This window comes from Coenobita brevimanus, chromosome 29, assembly GCF_032717465.1.
Source record: "Coenobita brevimanus isolate Jiangsu-jjx chromosome 29, ASM3271746v2, whole genome shotgun sequence".
NCBI classification, from domain to species: Eukaryota; Metazoa; Arthropoda; class Malacostraca; order Decapoda; family Coenobitidae; genus Coenobita; species Coenobita brevimanus.
In genome coordinates this window covers 13,121,121-13,136,716 of record NC_136982.1, presented here as the reverse complement: position 1 = coordinate 13,136,716, position 15,596 = coordinate 13,121,121, and positions in this window count along the sequence as shown.

Genomic DNA, 15,596 nt, shown 5'->3' with positions numbered 1-15,596 from the left:
TAACTTACCCAAGTTTTTATATATAATATGTATAATTGGCACGATTCGAAACCATCTGAATGACCATTCATCACTCTTCTGGTCATTATGAAATAAAATTCCTAATTGTTGCTGCATCATAGAAGATAGTATAATACTAAAGTATGACATATAAATTCAATGTAACAATTTCTAGTAAGATGCAATATGCATCAGGGGATGCACATTATATGTCCACCAACATGAATCCCAAACATTTGCACAGGCCAGTAGACTATTAAAGTATTACAGTTTAAGACAACAGTAATGAAAAAGAAAAAGCAGTGAGCATCCGTGAATCCCCATTCTATATACATGAACATGCTTGCCAAGCATTGGCACTGTAGAGCACAGTAAAGACTGCATGCAGGCAACCAAGAAGCAGGCACTGCTAGTAATAATGACTTACTTCTTTGTTGAATTCCTGCAGCTGTACAAAGAAAAGAACAATCATAAATAATCAGATAATATTTAGTTCCTCATACAAACTTAGTGTAATTTTTTCATCTAAGGGGAACAATACTTCTAAATGATGTAGTTTGGGATTAAAGGAAAAACTAACATTTGCAACAAGACGGTATCACAAGGCTTACAGTTTTACTACCAAATACTGAACGATCATAACATAAAAAAAATATATATACAGTAATCACTCTAATATCCGGACGCCCAATAACCGAACATCCCCACTACCCGGACCTTATCGTCCTGGGATCAAACATTCCCAAAATGGTCCGAAAATCCAAAAAAATTGGAAAAAAAAATCGATTTTTTGCCGTCCGTAATTTGAACTTGCCGCGCGCGCCGCGTGAGAGCATTGTTTTGGTTCGTCATTCCTCCGACGTCCGATAGAGCGCCGCTGCATCCTCCCCACTTCCCGTCTGTCTCTCACCGCGACGAGACCTACGCTCTTCGCCATGGCTGCCCACGTGCTCGCTTTTGTGGTGGTGCTGTACTTGCTGCAAGGCCTCCTGCTGCTCTCTGCCCTACTCTTAGTGTGTGTGATGATGGCCCCGCCTCCTGAGAAAAGGAAGAGAGTGGTGTTGACTCTGGAGAAGAAACGGGAGATATTGGAGAAGGTTGATGCGGGTTGGTCTTCCTCTCGCATTCTCCGCGAGTTCAACCTGGCCCGGTCGACTTTGTTTGATATCAAGCGTTCCCGAGACAAGCTCATGCAGTACACGGCTGACTTCTCGTCGAGAAGCAAACGCAACGTGGAGAGGAAGGTTATGTTTACCCCAAGTATGCAGAGATCGACCGCTCCACGTTGATTTGGTATCGACAGCAACGTGCAGCTGGTGTGATGGTACGTGGAACGGAGCTGAAGGCTGCTGCTGAGAAGTTTGCAAGGCTTCACGACGCCCTAGACTTCAAGGCATCCGAGGGTTGGCTCTTCGCGTTCAAGTTGCGACATGGCCTTACTAACCGTAAAGCACATGGCGAAGCATTGGACGCTAACGAGGATGGAGTGGACGAGTTTCGGCACAAGGTGAAAGGCTTGATCGACAGGGAGGGCCTCACTCTCGGTCAAGTCTATAACGCTGACGAAACTGGCCTATTCTATCGCTCGGTGCCAACGAACACTCTCGCCGATGAGACGGAGAAGCGTGTACCTGGCCGCAAGCTTTCTAAGGAACGGATATCTGCTTTGTGTTGTGCCAATGCTAACGGCATGCACCGGCTTAAGCCCGTTATTGTTGGCCGTGCAAAGCAGCCTCGGTGCCTTCGTGGGGTGATGGATGTCCTTCCTGTCGTATGGTACCATTCTTTGAAAGCATGGTTCACAGCTGTGATTTTCAAAGACTGGTTTCACCATCACTTCGTCAAGGAAGTCATACATTACCAGACGAAGACACTGGGAATTCCTCGCGACCAGGTAAAGGCTCTCCTTCTCCTCGACAATGCACCTGCCCACCCGTGCGACAAGGACTTGGTTGCTGAGAATGGCCGTATTAGGTGCATGTTTCTGCCACCTAATACGACTGCTCTCATTCAACCAATGGACCAAGGAGTGATCGTGGCAACAAAGCACCTGTACCGTCGGAAGTTCCTGGACGAGGTGATGGAGGTTCTCGAGGACGAGGACGAGCGCAGGGAAGGACGTGACACTCGAGGCAAGCGGACTTTGGAAAACCTTCGCTGCTACAACATCAAGTCTGCGCTGTACAACTGGGCTAGTGCATGGAAGGAAGTCCCTGTGAAAACTCTTGAAAATGGTTGGTCTCGTCTGCTTCTCGGAACAGATGTGCAGTACGATTTCCTAGGGTTTGACGTGGATGACTTCCATGCACGGCTACGTACGCACGGCGACGATGTTGATGTGGACGATGTTCGTGAGTGGTTGGACGACGACGAGGGCGATCCTGGGTATCAGACGTTGTCTGATATCGAGATCGCGTCTTCGGTTGCTGGTGTCAGTCCCGAACTTGAAGATTCCGACGACGAAGGCGATGATGATGCAGACTCCGCCCAGCAGGACACTACTCCAGCCATCCCCAAGCTGAGCGCACTCCGGGAACATCTAGAGTTCGTCCTAGACTACCTGGAACACCCGGACTGCAACAGGGAGATGGGGCCCTTGGGACTCGTGGAGGAAGTGCGTGCTTTCCGGCAGCGCATCATCAATCGCCAGAATCGTCGGTCCTTGCGTCAGTCAACGATTGACAGTTTTTTCAGGCCCGTGACCCCCGCTGTGCCAAGCCCTGGTTCCACTCCGTTGCCTCCCCAAGACAGGCCCTCATGCTCCGAGCCACAGCCCAGCACATCAGCTACAGTGGAGTCACCGCTCGACGTGAGTTTGCGGCTGTCTTCAGAGTCTTCTGTAGTCGGTACGCCATCACCACTACCCACCGATGCACCCCTTGGACGCCTGCCAGTGATACTCTCGGGCTCTGACAGTGAATAAACAGCAAGAACTTCTCCACTAGACCACACGGGAATTTTGAGTGTTGTGCAGTGAAAAAAACGGTGTGTTGTGTTAAGGTTTTCAAGTTGGGAGAAAAGACTAAGTAGAAAAGAAATTTAACGTAACTAACCTTCTTTGTTTTGGCTTTGGAAACTTAAAAAACTTGGGAAAAGTTTATGTGCAACACTTAAATTTAATGGAACATTATTTGGACTAAAGTGAACACTGTGAAAAGAACGGACTTCTGTGTGTTAGTGACTAAGTTCAGTGCAAGACTTCAGGAAGAGTGTAGTGCAAGTGCTTCAGGAAATCGTTCTTACTGTCAGAGTCCGAGAGGAGGCGGTTATTCATCGAGGTGGCCAGGGACTTGCTGTAAGTAGCCAAAATGTTTCATGTTGTACTATTTTCCATACTATATTTACCAGAATGTTTCATATTGTATTTTTTCCCATACTATACTTACCAGAAAGTGTCATACTGTACTTCTTTCCATACTAAACTTACCTCATGCATGTGCAGTAGGAATGTGTTTTTCAGAGTTCGGTTAGGTTCGGTTAGGTTAGGTTCGGTTAGAGTCCATAAGTACCAGAATGTTTATTAATGTATGAACATACTTCTAAACCCACATTTTATGTGTCTATTGCATTTATTTCAGTCATTTATGTGCCTTATTGGTGTGATTTGGGTGTTAAATAGGTGCTATGCATGTCCGGAGGGAGTTGTATAGGTGTTTCTCTGTGTTAGGGTCCGTAAGTACAAGTCCATAAGCTGGGGCCCAATATCCGGACAAAACCAATATCCGAACCTACCTATGGCTCTATTACGTCGGATATTGGAGTGATTACTGTATATATATAAGACAGAGAGAGAGAGAGAGGCTTTTCCTTACCACTGGCAGCATTTTGCGGTGAATCTCGTGCCAAACTTTGGCACGTGTTTGTACTTTCCCCGAGAGGGCGGGAAAATTTTCTTTTATAATTTGTAAAAAGTGGTCTGTCAATGATGGTGTCCACAGGTCAACATTCCGGAAACCACCATGCCTCCTCCTCTTTGGTGCAGGGCCAGCCACATCTGCAAAATTTGGGGCACTCATCAAACATTCCACCACCATCCATCTGCGCTCTCCCCAGATCACAACCTCCTCCCTTATACACTGTACCTCTCCGATCCATCTCACCACCTCAAGCTTGGTCTGTTGGTACCCCTATCGCCATCCACCTCATTCATCTAATTGTAAATCATATCCGCATGTGTGAATCACATTTAAGTACAGTATTCTTTTTAACATTATCATTCACTCACATGTACATAATCACAAGTTTCTTTCACCTTCCATGTTATCAGTCTGTCTTTTCATAACCACAGGCTTGTGAAAGATAAATCATTTCTACTGCTCTCAACCTACCAGTGGGTAAGAAGGGACCCCATTTGCTAGCATGTACATTGGCCTTAAGAATGACATATTTGAAAGTTTGTGTTCTGACTCACTTTCTTCTCTGGACACAGAAGGTACAGGCTCTATATCCTGTGATGATTCGTCCCGTGCCTCAGGTTCAATTTGTTGACTGATGGCATGTGACCTCATGCACCGACATGCATCCTCCGCATAATCAAATTGCCGGTCACAGTAAACACACAAAGTTCTGAAATAAAGTATTCTCATTTTACTTCCAGGAACAGGAGACACCAACAAGTAAAAACAATAATTACATGAAAAGCAGGTTATCTGTGCATGGAAAACATGATATTATTGTACCACAATCACTTCTTAACCCGTCACGTCCCGAGGTTTTCCGCACCTCCGACATCCCCCAATCCCTAGGTATTTTCGAAAAATTTTTTTTTGGCTAAAACCTCCGCTTTTGGTGAGAAACATCGAAAATTCATAGAGAAATCGCTCACCTTAGGTTTAAAATAATCATTCCAGGTAGGAGTTCCTCCTTGCCTGACTGGGTCTTCTAACATGCTGGCACCAAAGAAAACGAGTTCTTTGGGAAGGTAACTATTTCACACAACTCATAAACGTTATTTATTTATTTACTTGGTACGAATTCATATGTAGTATGAGAGTATATTGGTTTTCGAGCAGTAATATAGGCATTATAAGCACTGTTTCACTCAAAAACTCATCACCATTCATGACCTTTTTTTGCCACAATATCTGATCATTATTTCTGATATGTAAACTTTGTCCTCCACATTGTCATCGATTGGGGAATCACTCTGGCCATGAATATCTTTACTGGCTAGGACACTGGTAAGAGGTGAATTGCCGAGACAATGGCGTGAGGGGGGGAGGGGGGAGGTTATGCGGTGTAAGGCATTGTCCCTGCTTGGCATCTTGTATAGGAATAGAGGAAGGTGTCCCGTGTATACGTACGAAAAATCACGCACGAAAATTGAAAATTGTGCAAATTAGGGACCTTGCAATTGCACAACGTCCCAGTACGTCGCCAGGACTGGCAAATGCAAAAAGTTGCAACGTACCCATACGTCGACAGGACGGGGCGGGTTAACATGAACTGGTCCTTTTCCATAGAGCACAGGACAAGTTTTTTACCACCATAAATGTGCATTTAGACCAAAAAACCTATGATGAAAACCCCACTCACTTAAAAACTTATAAAAGAGTGGGAAAAAAAGGACACAACTGTGTTGAACGTAACAATTACCTGTTGCTTGACTATTTTTTTTTCCCTTTAAGCATGGATCTTCAACACATGACAAGTATTTTACCACCATAAATGGGAATGTTTACTTTCAACCAGCCGGCCTTCTAGGTTTTTCCACGCTACTGTTTGGCCTAAGCTACCCAAATTGGGGGTGGTGGGAGTTCTCTATAACATTTATGTTGCCAATTTTTTTAATGAACTCCAGGTTTGGTTAAGATTGGTTGGTTGTTTTCAAGAGTAAAATAAAAATAATTTGCAACGGAAATGCCAGAGAAGAAAAGTGCCTTAGAATGGTCGGAAATAGAGGAAAATGATATTTAAAACTATAAATTTACCCATAAATGTGCATTTGCAACCAAACAGTGTTAAGATGAAAACCCGCCTCACTGAAAAATTTCAAAAGAAAGAAAAACATACACAACTGTTTTGAACTGAACAATTACCTGATGCTTTACCAATTTTTTTATCTTTCACCATGTTAATAATTGAAGTGAATTCCCCAGGGGAGTGAAAGATAAAAATGGTAGATTACTGGTGGAGAAGGGAGAAAAAGTGAGCAGATGGAGAGAACACTTTAAGGAATTGTTGAACATAGAGGATGGAAGTAATGAGAGTATAAGTGGCTGGGAGAAGGAGGGAGGTGAGAAGACAGGAAGAAATCAGTAGGATAGACGTTGTTGAAGCAATGAAGAAAGTTAAATCGTGGAAAGCCCCAGGAATTGATGGAGTGTGTGGTGAAATGCTGAAGCATGGGGGAGAGATAGTAGTAGAATGGATGTGGAAGATGTGCAGATTGGCCTGGGAGGAAGGTAGAGTCCCGGAGGATTGGAAGTCAGGTATAATTATTCCCTTGTACAAAGGAAAAGGGGAAAAAGAAGTGTGTGGTAATCATAGGGGCATTTGTCTTCTTAGTATAACAGGAAAAGTGTACGGTAAGATACTTATTGACAGAGTTAGAGAAAGAACAGGGAAATTAGTTAGAGAAGAACAGGGAGGCTTTAGGAAGGGAAAAGGTTGTGTAGATCAGATATTCATTATTAGATCTTTAGTGGAAAAGTTTCTAGAGAAGGGAAGGAAGTTGTATGCAGCTTTCATGGATTTGGAGAAAGCATATGACATGGTGGATAGACAAGGATTGTGGAAAGTGTTAAGAATATATGGAGTAGATGGGAAGTTGTTGAATGCTGTGAAGAGTATGTACGATGGTGCGAAGGCTGCAGTGCGTGTGGATGGTGAACTAAGTGAATTTTTCTCTTTGAAAGTTTGGTTGAAACAGGGATGTGTCATGTCTCCATGGTTGTTCAATCTGCACATGGATGGGGTAATAAAAGAGGTACAAGGTAGGGTAGTGGATATTGGAGTGGCCCTGGTGAGAGAGGATAGTGTTTGGAAACTCCCTGTACTGTTGTTTGCAGATGATACTGTGTTGTTGAGTGAAGACGAAGGGGAGCTGCAAGGCTTGGTGGATGAGTTTGGGAGATTGTGTAAGAAACGGAATCTAAAGGTGAATGTAGGGAAGAGTAAAGTGATGGTGTTTGAGAGAGGTGAAGTCAGTGAATGTACAGCGAGGTTGGATGGTGTGGAATTGGAAAATGTGAGTATGTTTAAGTACTTGGGTAGTGTGATAAGTAAGGATGGAGGTTTGGAGGGTGAAGTGCTTGAAAGGGTACAGCAGGGAAGAAACGTTGCTGGTTATTTGAAAGCAGCGATAAGAAACAGGGAAGTGAGCATGGAATTGAAAAAGTTACTACATGACAGTATTGTCATACCAACTCTAACGTATGGAATTGAAGCTTGGACGTTGTTGGAAGGACACAAGTCAAGAGTGAGAGCAGTGGAAATGAGTTATTTAAGAGGAGCCTGTGGAGTCACATGGAGAGACAGGCTGACAAATGATGATATAAAGGAGCATTGTGGTGTGGATGTGGATGTGATAGGAAGCGTTATGAGGAACACACTGAGGTGGCTTGGCCATGTGGAGAGGATGAAGGGTGAAAGACTGAAGAGAGTTTATGTGAGTGAGGTGGAGGGGGGAAGAGGTAGGGGGAGGCCGAGGATGAGATGAAGGGATGGGGTGGAAAGTATATGAGAGAGGGGGGTGTGAGTTGGGAGCAGGGGAGTGAAATGGCAGGGGACAGGGCGACTTGGAGGCGATTTGTTTGTGGCCACCCCAAACGGGATTGAGGCGTCTGGCAATAGATAGATAGATAGAATTCCTCTTCCTGTCCTTTTTTATATCTACCCAACTTTTGGTGTTTTCATTAGACGTCAACCCAGCCATAATGTTTCGCCTATTCTTACCTGTACTTTCATTCTAGAGATTACAGCAGACCTGCATTAGGCAAGACCATCACAGAGAGTTTCTACAAATCAAAATTGTTTTTCATTCCCCTGCAAGAGTGGAAATATCTCGAGAATTCACCTGCTTGATGTGATATTAATTCACAATTCACAGTCTGCCCTTATAATTATATCAACTGAACCTCTATATGATTATGTCGTTGGTATTTCTCACCAGCAACCAGATGTAAGTATGGATAATTTCATGATATATTTACTTACTTGTCATGGCTGGCCATTGTGAATTGCTGAACCAGAGTCTTCTCCTTCTTGTTTGTCCACCAAGACTGCTCCCAATCACGCTTCGGTGAGATACGAAGACGCGCTTGGTTTGTATGGCCTTGGATTGGGCCGAGCTTCGTATCCTTTGGTCCGCCAAAACAGGGTAGCTTGGTTTAACCGTAGACCAGCTTCGAATCCGATCCGCCACTTGGTCCGCCAAAATACAGCACTAGTTTTATAACCTATATCTTTTTACATATAATAACAGTGCGTCTTAACCTTGCCTGTTTTTGTTCATTCAAGCATATATATTTCTGTAAAACATTTTTATACTGGGACAGCAAATGTTCTTTACTTTTACAATAATCTAGCATCACATTTCAGTATTCAGCCAGAACATATGGCCAGCATTTTTGTACTGGGACAGCATAGTGACCTTTACTTTTACGATAATTCAGCACCACACTGTTAGAATAGTACCCGTTAAAACTACGGAACTTTTACTGGCAGCAGAGGCTGCCAACCTTTCTCTGTAAAATTTACAGCTCTTCGTAAAATGATTTACATGAAATTTTCCATAAAAGTACGGATAACTGTAATATTAAGGACAATTACTGTGATTATTTCCATGATCAGTACTGTACTTTACTTTTTTTTTTTTCTTACTAGAAAAATAATAACAAATAGTCCTCAATATTCCATAATTTTAATTAATTTATACTGGTAATAAGCCACATTAATATTTAACTGGAATTGTAAGGTAGTAAACATTTACTATGACCCCAGTACCACCCATATCAGTACCATATCATATCAGTAACTAAGTGAGAGTTAAATGAAAATATCAAAGGACAATTTTAACTTTTTCAATGAAACAAATCTGTAATATATAAAATAATAAAACTCATATACCGGTAACCCATCATCAAATAATATCATATGTGTTGGCTTCACTGAAAGCAGTGATGAGAAATAGGGAGGTGAGTATGGAAGTTAAGAAGTCACTGCATGATGGTATTGTGATCCCTACCCTGACGTATGGAAGCGAGGCGTGGACATTGCAAGAGGGGAACAAGTCAAGAGTGAGAGCAGTGGAAATGAGTTACTTGAGAGGAGCATGTGGAGTGACGTGGAGGGACAGGTTGACGAATGAAGAAGTGAAGGAACGTTGTGGGGTAGATGTGGATGTGGTTGAAAAGATTAGGAGAAATACTCTGAGGTGGTTTGGACATGTGGAGAGAATGGAGAATGAAAGACTGACTAAGAGGGTGTATGTAGGTGAGGTGGAGGGAGGGAGAGGGAGGGGTAGACCGAGGATGAGGTGGAGGGATGGAGTTGAGAGGTATATGAGGGAGGGAGGGGTGAGTTGGGGGGAGGGGAGTCAAATGGTGGGTGACAGAGTGACTTGGAGGCGTTTTGTCTGCGGCCACCCTTTGCGGGATGAGGGCGTCGGGCTATAGATAGATAGATAGTTGGCTTCACATCACAGATAATTCTAATATGGCTTTTAATGCACAATACTCAATACATCTTCCTCACTGGCAGGAGCCAATGGGGGAACCGGTTTAGTCACCAGCGACCCGACCATGCGGCTGGTTGTACTGGGTTACATGGTACCAGTAGCAGGGAGCACCCCTGACCAGACATAATGCACAATATATATTGATAGTAAACCAAAAAATAATGCATAGTATCATTAAAAAAAAAAAACGTTAGTATGAAATACCATAATGTACGTACATTCACTAAACTAAACTGGATCCTCCATATTCACAGGAAATTCATTAAGTGTATATATATATATATATATATATATATATATATATATATATATACTTAACCAATAATACAAAAAAAATAGCATAAAAATAACTTTACTAATAAACTAATGTGGCAGTATGTTTTTTTGTATTACCTGTACCACCTTGGTGTTAAAGCACCTGAAATCTCACTGCACAGTCGTGGTCATAAATAATCATCCATCTATTCAACTACATTTAATGGATGGATGAATGATTATATCAACAACTGTACACATTACTAAACTAACGTGGACCCTCTATATTACAAGAAATTCATTAGTGTATAAAAACATCCTTAACCATTAACAAAAAATTATTTCACTAATAAATTAATGAGTCAGTACTTTTTCTTTTACTCTCTCCACTGAAGGTCTGCAAAAGTACTGATTATTGATAATACTTTTGGATGAACAGGTGTGTGATGGCCACGATTTTTTTTTCTTTTCTGACTTGTTTCCTCTGGGTTGATGCCAACTAAACATCTGTAATATAAACACTTGGTTTTACACACATTCAATTTTTTTTTTTTCACACATACAAAAAACATCCACTCATACTCACACCTTTCGGCATCTCATGGTGAGCTGGCACTCTACTGTATTATCAGACATTTGGCTTTGGCAACAGTAAACCATCTCTGTTGTATTTCTCTCACCCTCCCATGAGTTCATTCCAACTTGCTTTAAACATACAGTAATCCCTCCAATATCTGACGTAATAGAGCCATAGGCAGGTCCAGATACTGGTCCTGTCCGGATATTGGGCCCCAGCTTATGGACTTGTACTTATGGACCCTAACTCAGAGAAACACCTATACAACTCCCTCTGGACATGCATAGCACATATTTAAGACCCAAAGCACACCAATAAAGCACATAAATGACTGAAATAAATGCAAAAGAAGCATAAAATGAGGGTTTAGAAGTAGGTTCATACAATATTAAACATTCTGGTTACTGGCTCCTGGACTGGTACTTATGGACCCTAACCTAGCCTAACTCAGCAAAACACCTTCCTACTGCACATGCATAGCTCCTAACACCCTATTCACACCAATAAAGGACATTAAAGAGTGAAATGAGGTGTTTGAGGTAAGTATAGTATGGAAAAAAGTACAGTATGAAACATTCTGCCTACTTACAGCAAGTCCATGTCCACCTCGATGAATAACGGCCTCCTCTCGGACTCTGACAGTAAGAAGGATTTCCTGGAGCACTTCCAGAACACTGTTCATGAAGTCTTGCACTGAACTTAGTCAATCGCACTCAGAAGTCGTTCTCTTCACAGTGCGCACTCTTGTCTAACTAATGCTCCATTGTAACTTACTAAGTGTTGCACTCTGCACTTTAACTTTTCCCATTCTTCTAATAATTTTCTAAAGCAAAAACAAACAAGTCTATTTACGTTAAATTTTGTTCCAAATTGGTCTTTTCACTCACAACTGTAAATCCTTAACACAACACACTGTTTCTTTTCACTGCACAACAGTGTAAATTCCTGTGTGGTCTAGTGGAGAAGTTCTTGCTGTTTATTCACTGTCAGAGTCCGAGAGTATCACTGGCAGGTGACCTAGGGGTGCGTCGCTGGGTTGTGGTGATGGTGTACCCACTGCAGACGACTGTGAAGACAGACGCAAACTCACGTCGAGCAGTGACTCCACCGTGGCTGATGTGCTGGGCTGTGGCTCGGAGCATGAGGGCCTGTCTTGGGGAGGCAATGGAGTGGAGCCAGGGCTGGGCACAGCGGGGGTCACGGGCCTGAAAAAACTGTCAATGGTTGATTGGCGCAATAACCGATGATTCTGACGATTGATGATGCGCTGCCTAAAAGCACGCACTTCCTCCCCAAGTCCCAAGGGCCCCATCTCCCTGTCGCAGTACGGGTGTTCCAGGTAGTCTAGGACAAACTCTAGGTGTTCCCGGAGTGAGCTCAGCTTGGGGATGGCTGGAGTAGTGTCCTGCTGAGAGGAGTCCGCATCATCGTCGCCTTCCTCGTCGGAATCTTCAAGCTCGGTACTGACACCTGCAACTGAAGACGCAATCTCGATATCAGACAATGTCTGATACCCAGGATCGCCCTCGTCGTCATCCAACCACTCACGAACATCGTCCACATCAACATCGTCGCCGTGCGTACGTAGCCGTGCATGGAAGTCATCCACGTCAAACCCTAGAAAATCGTACTCCACATCCGTTCCGAGAAGCAGACGAGACCAACCATTTTCCAGAGTCTTCACAGAGACTTCCTTCCATGCACTAGCCCAGTTGTACAGTGCAGACTTGATGTAGCGGTGAAGGTTTTCCAAAGTCGGCTGGCCTCGTGTGTCCTGTCCCTCCCTGCACTCGTCCTCGTCCTTGAGAACAACCATCACCTCGTCCAGGAACTTCCGTCGGTATAGGTGCTTTGTTGCCACGATCACTCCTTGGTCCATTGGTTGGATGAGAGCAGTCGTATTAGGTGGCAGAAACATGCACCTAATCCGGCCATTCTCAGCCACCAAGTCCTTGTCGCATGGGTGGGCAGGTGCACTGTCGAGGAGAAGGAGGGCCTTTACCTGGTCGCGTGGGATTCCCAGTGTCTCCGTTTGGTAATTGATGACCTCCTTGACGAAGTGGCGGTGGAACCAGTCTTTGAAGATCACAGCTATAAACCATGCCTTCAAAGAATGGTACCAGACGACAGGAAGGACATCCATCATCCCACGAAGACACCGAGGCTGCTTTGCACAGCCAACAACAACGGGCTTAAGCTGGTGCATGCCGTTAGCATTGGCACAACACAAAGCAGATATCCGTTCCTTGGAGAGCCTGCGGCCAGGTACACACTTCTCTGTCTCCTCAGCTAGAGTGTTTGTTGGCAAAGAGCGATAGAATAGACCAGTTTCGTCAGCATTGTAGACTTGACCGAGAGTGAGGCCCTTCCTGACGATCAAGCCCTTCACCTTGTGCCGAAACTCGTCAACTCCATCCTCTTTAGCGTCCAAAGCTTCGCCATGAGCTTTACGGTTGGTAAGGCCATGCCGTAACTTGAACGCAAAGAGCCAACCCTCGGATGCCTTGAAGCCTAGGGTGTCGTGAAGCCTGGCGAACTTCTCAGCAGCAGCCTTCAGCTCCGTTCCACGTACCAACACACCAGCAGCACGTTGCTGTCGATACCAAATCAACGTGGAGCGGTCAATTTCAGCAAACTTGGGAGTAAACATCACCTTCCTCTCCACATTGCGTTTGCTTCTCGACGAGAAGTCAGCCGTGCACTGCATGAGTTTGTCTCGGGATCTCTTAATATCGAACAAAGTAGATCGGGCCAGGTTGAACTCGCAGAGGATGCGGGAAGAAGACCACCCCGCATCTAATTTTTCCAATATCTCCCGTTTCTTCTCCAGAGTCAACACCATTCTCTTCCTTTTCTCAGGTGGCAGGGCCATCATCACACACACTAAGAGGAGGCCCGAGAGCAGCAGGAGTGCCTGTAGCAGGTAAGGCACCACCACAAAAGCGAGTACGTGGGCAGCCATAACGACAAGCGTGCACTCGCGGCGAGAGACAGGCCTGCAGTCCTGAGGGACCCGGGTTCAAATCCCGCTGAGGCAGGGAACAGTGTAAGGACTTGAATTTCATAAAAATCAGACTTTACTGATCTACCAGAATGCCCGCCGACATGTCGTAAAAATACCCCCGCTAACATCAATACACGAGTCCTGTATGAGACAGCCCTAGCATGTATTCAGTATGGACAGTGGGTGTTAGTGCCGAAGTGGTGACATGTAGAGGTGTGCGGTACGTAGGAGGACTACTGGGCCTTGAAAGCAGGCTGTGAAGCCTATGCCCAGAGTCGGTCACATAAAAAAAAAAAAAAAAAAAAAAAAAAAAAGTGGGGAGGATGCAGCGGCGTTCTATCAGACGTCGGAGGAATGACGCGCCACAACAATGCGCACGCGGCAAGTTCAAATTACGGGTGGGAAATTTTTTTTTTTTTTTTTTTTTTTTTTCCGGACCATTTTGGGAATGTTGGATCCTGGGACGATTATGTCCGGTTAGTGGGGATGTTCGGATATTGGGCGTTCGGATATTAGAGGGATTACTGTATATGATTGACTAGCAAAAGTACCCGGCTTCGCTCGGGTGATACATAGGACTCTCTGTCTCTCTCAGGTGATACATAGGACTCTTTCTCGCGGGTGATACATAGGACTCTCTCTCGTGGGTGATACATAGGACTCTCTCTCTCTCTATCTCTCTCTCTCTCTCTCTCTAACACACAAAGTGCCTAAACAATGTGTTCGTGCCTACACTGAAAGATACGCTTGAAAGTTGGCACGTGACTGCATAGAAAAGTTTGATACGCTGAAAGATAATTTTGTTCTCACGGGACATTGATTGTTTTCAGTCACCTCGCTGTTTTGAAAAAAGAAATCAATTTTAAAACCTGGTAAAAACCTCAGCAGGAACCTGCTGATTCAAAATCTGCCCTTAGTTTTGCTCTGGGATCAACCATTCAGAACTGATGCCCGGACACACACATGCACACACACACAGACAACTCTACTTTATATATACAGTATACATATATTGCTATATACATATATATTGCTAAATATGACCAAGACTGAAAAGCAACAAAGGCATAGTATTAACTTAGTAGTCTACTTGTAACTTCAGCAATTAGACGTTTCACCATAGCCTGTTTCCGAAATCTGCCGCTAGGTTCGCCTATGTCGGCAAGCTCTGATGCGGGTTTGGCTGTAAAAAAGTAGCCAGTGCATAATTTGTGCCTAATTTTGACAAAAGGTAAAACACTCTAAAATATATTTTACCAATCAAATTACTCAGTTGGCATGATATGCATTCATTCATTCATTGCCAGAAGCCATGTATCCCAAACAGGGTGGCCAAGGGTTTAGAGTTGTTGTTTTTACAGGGAGGGGCACTAATCCTCCACCAACCCCACTTGACACGTAGGGATGCCAACAGCATCTGGTGTTCCCAGGCGGTCACCCATCCAAGTACTAACCAGACCCAACGTTGCTTTGCTACAAAGAAATTACAATGTGAGAGCATTTGGCTTCTATATTAATATGATATGAGTATAATTTTGTAAACCCAGCTTTCGTCAGTTTACTCACATCTGTAAGTATGACATAGAGACAAAACCTAAGCAACTGTACTAGACCCATCCATAAAGCAAGGTAACTGGGATTAAAATATGTTTCATTCATTAGTATCCACAAAAAGAAAATAGATATGAAACTTCAGATGCGGCAGCACCTACCCATATGCTGCCCTGCCTGACGCATAACTTGTCAGTACCATACCTAGCTCAACCTGTTGGATGTCGGACCATCTACGAAACATGACAGAAGTTAGTGTGTACTCCATCACACAGTTTAGGTATGTTTACACTTCAACTCCTCCTCGTGCTTTGCTGTGTTTTTAGTGTCGTACAGCGGTGCCGTTTGTTTTGATACATATGGCTGATGCACTAACAAAGAAATCGTTAAGTACACTATTTTCAGTGGAACAGCTTACATCTTTAAAGCATGCTAAAAAACACATATCAGAACTCCTAATAGTAATCCCCTTTTATTAATTGTACACGATTTATTAAAATGTATGTAAATAAACAGCACACTATTTTAGT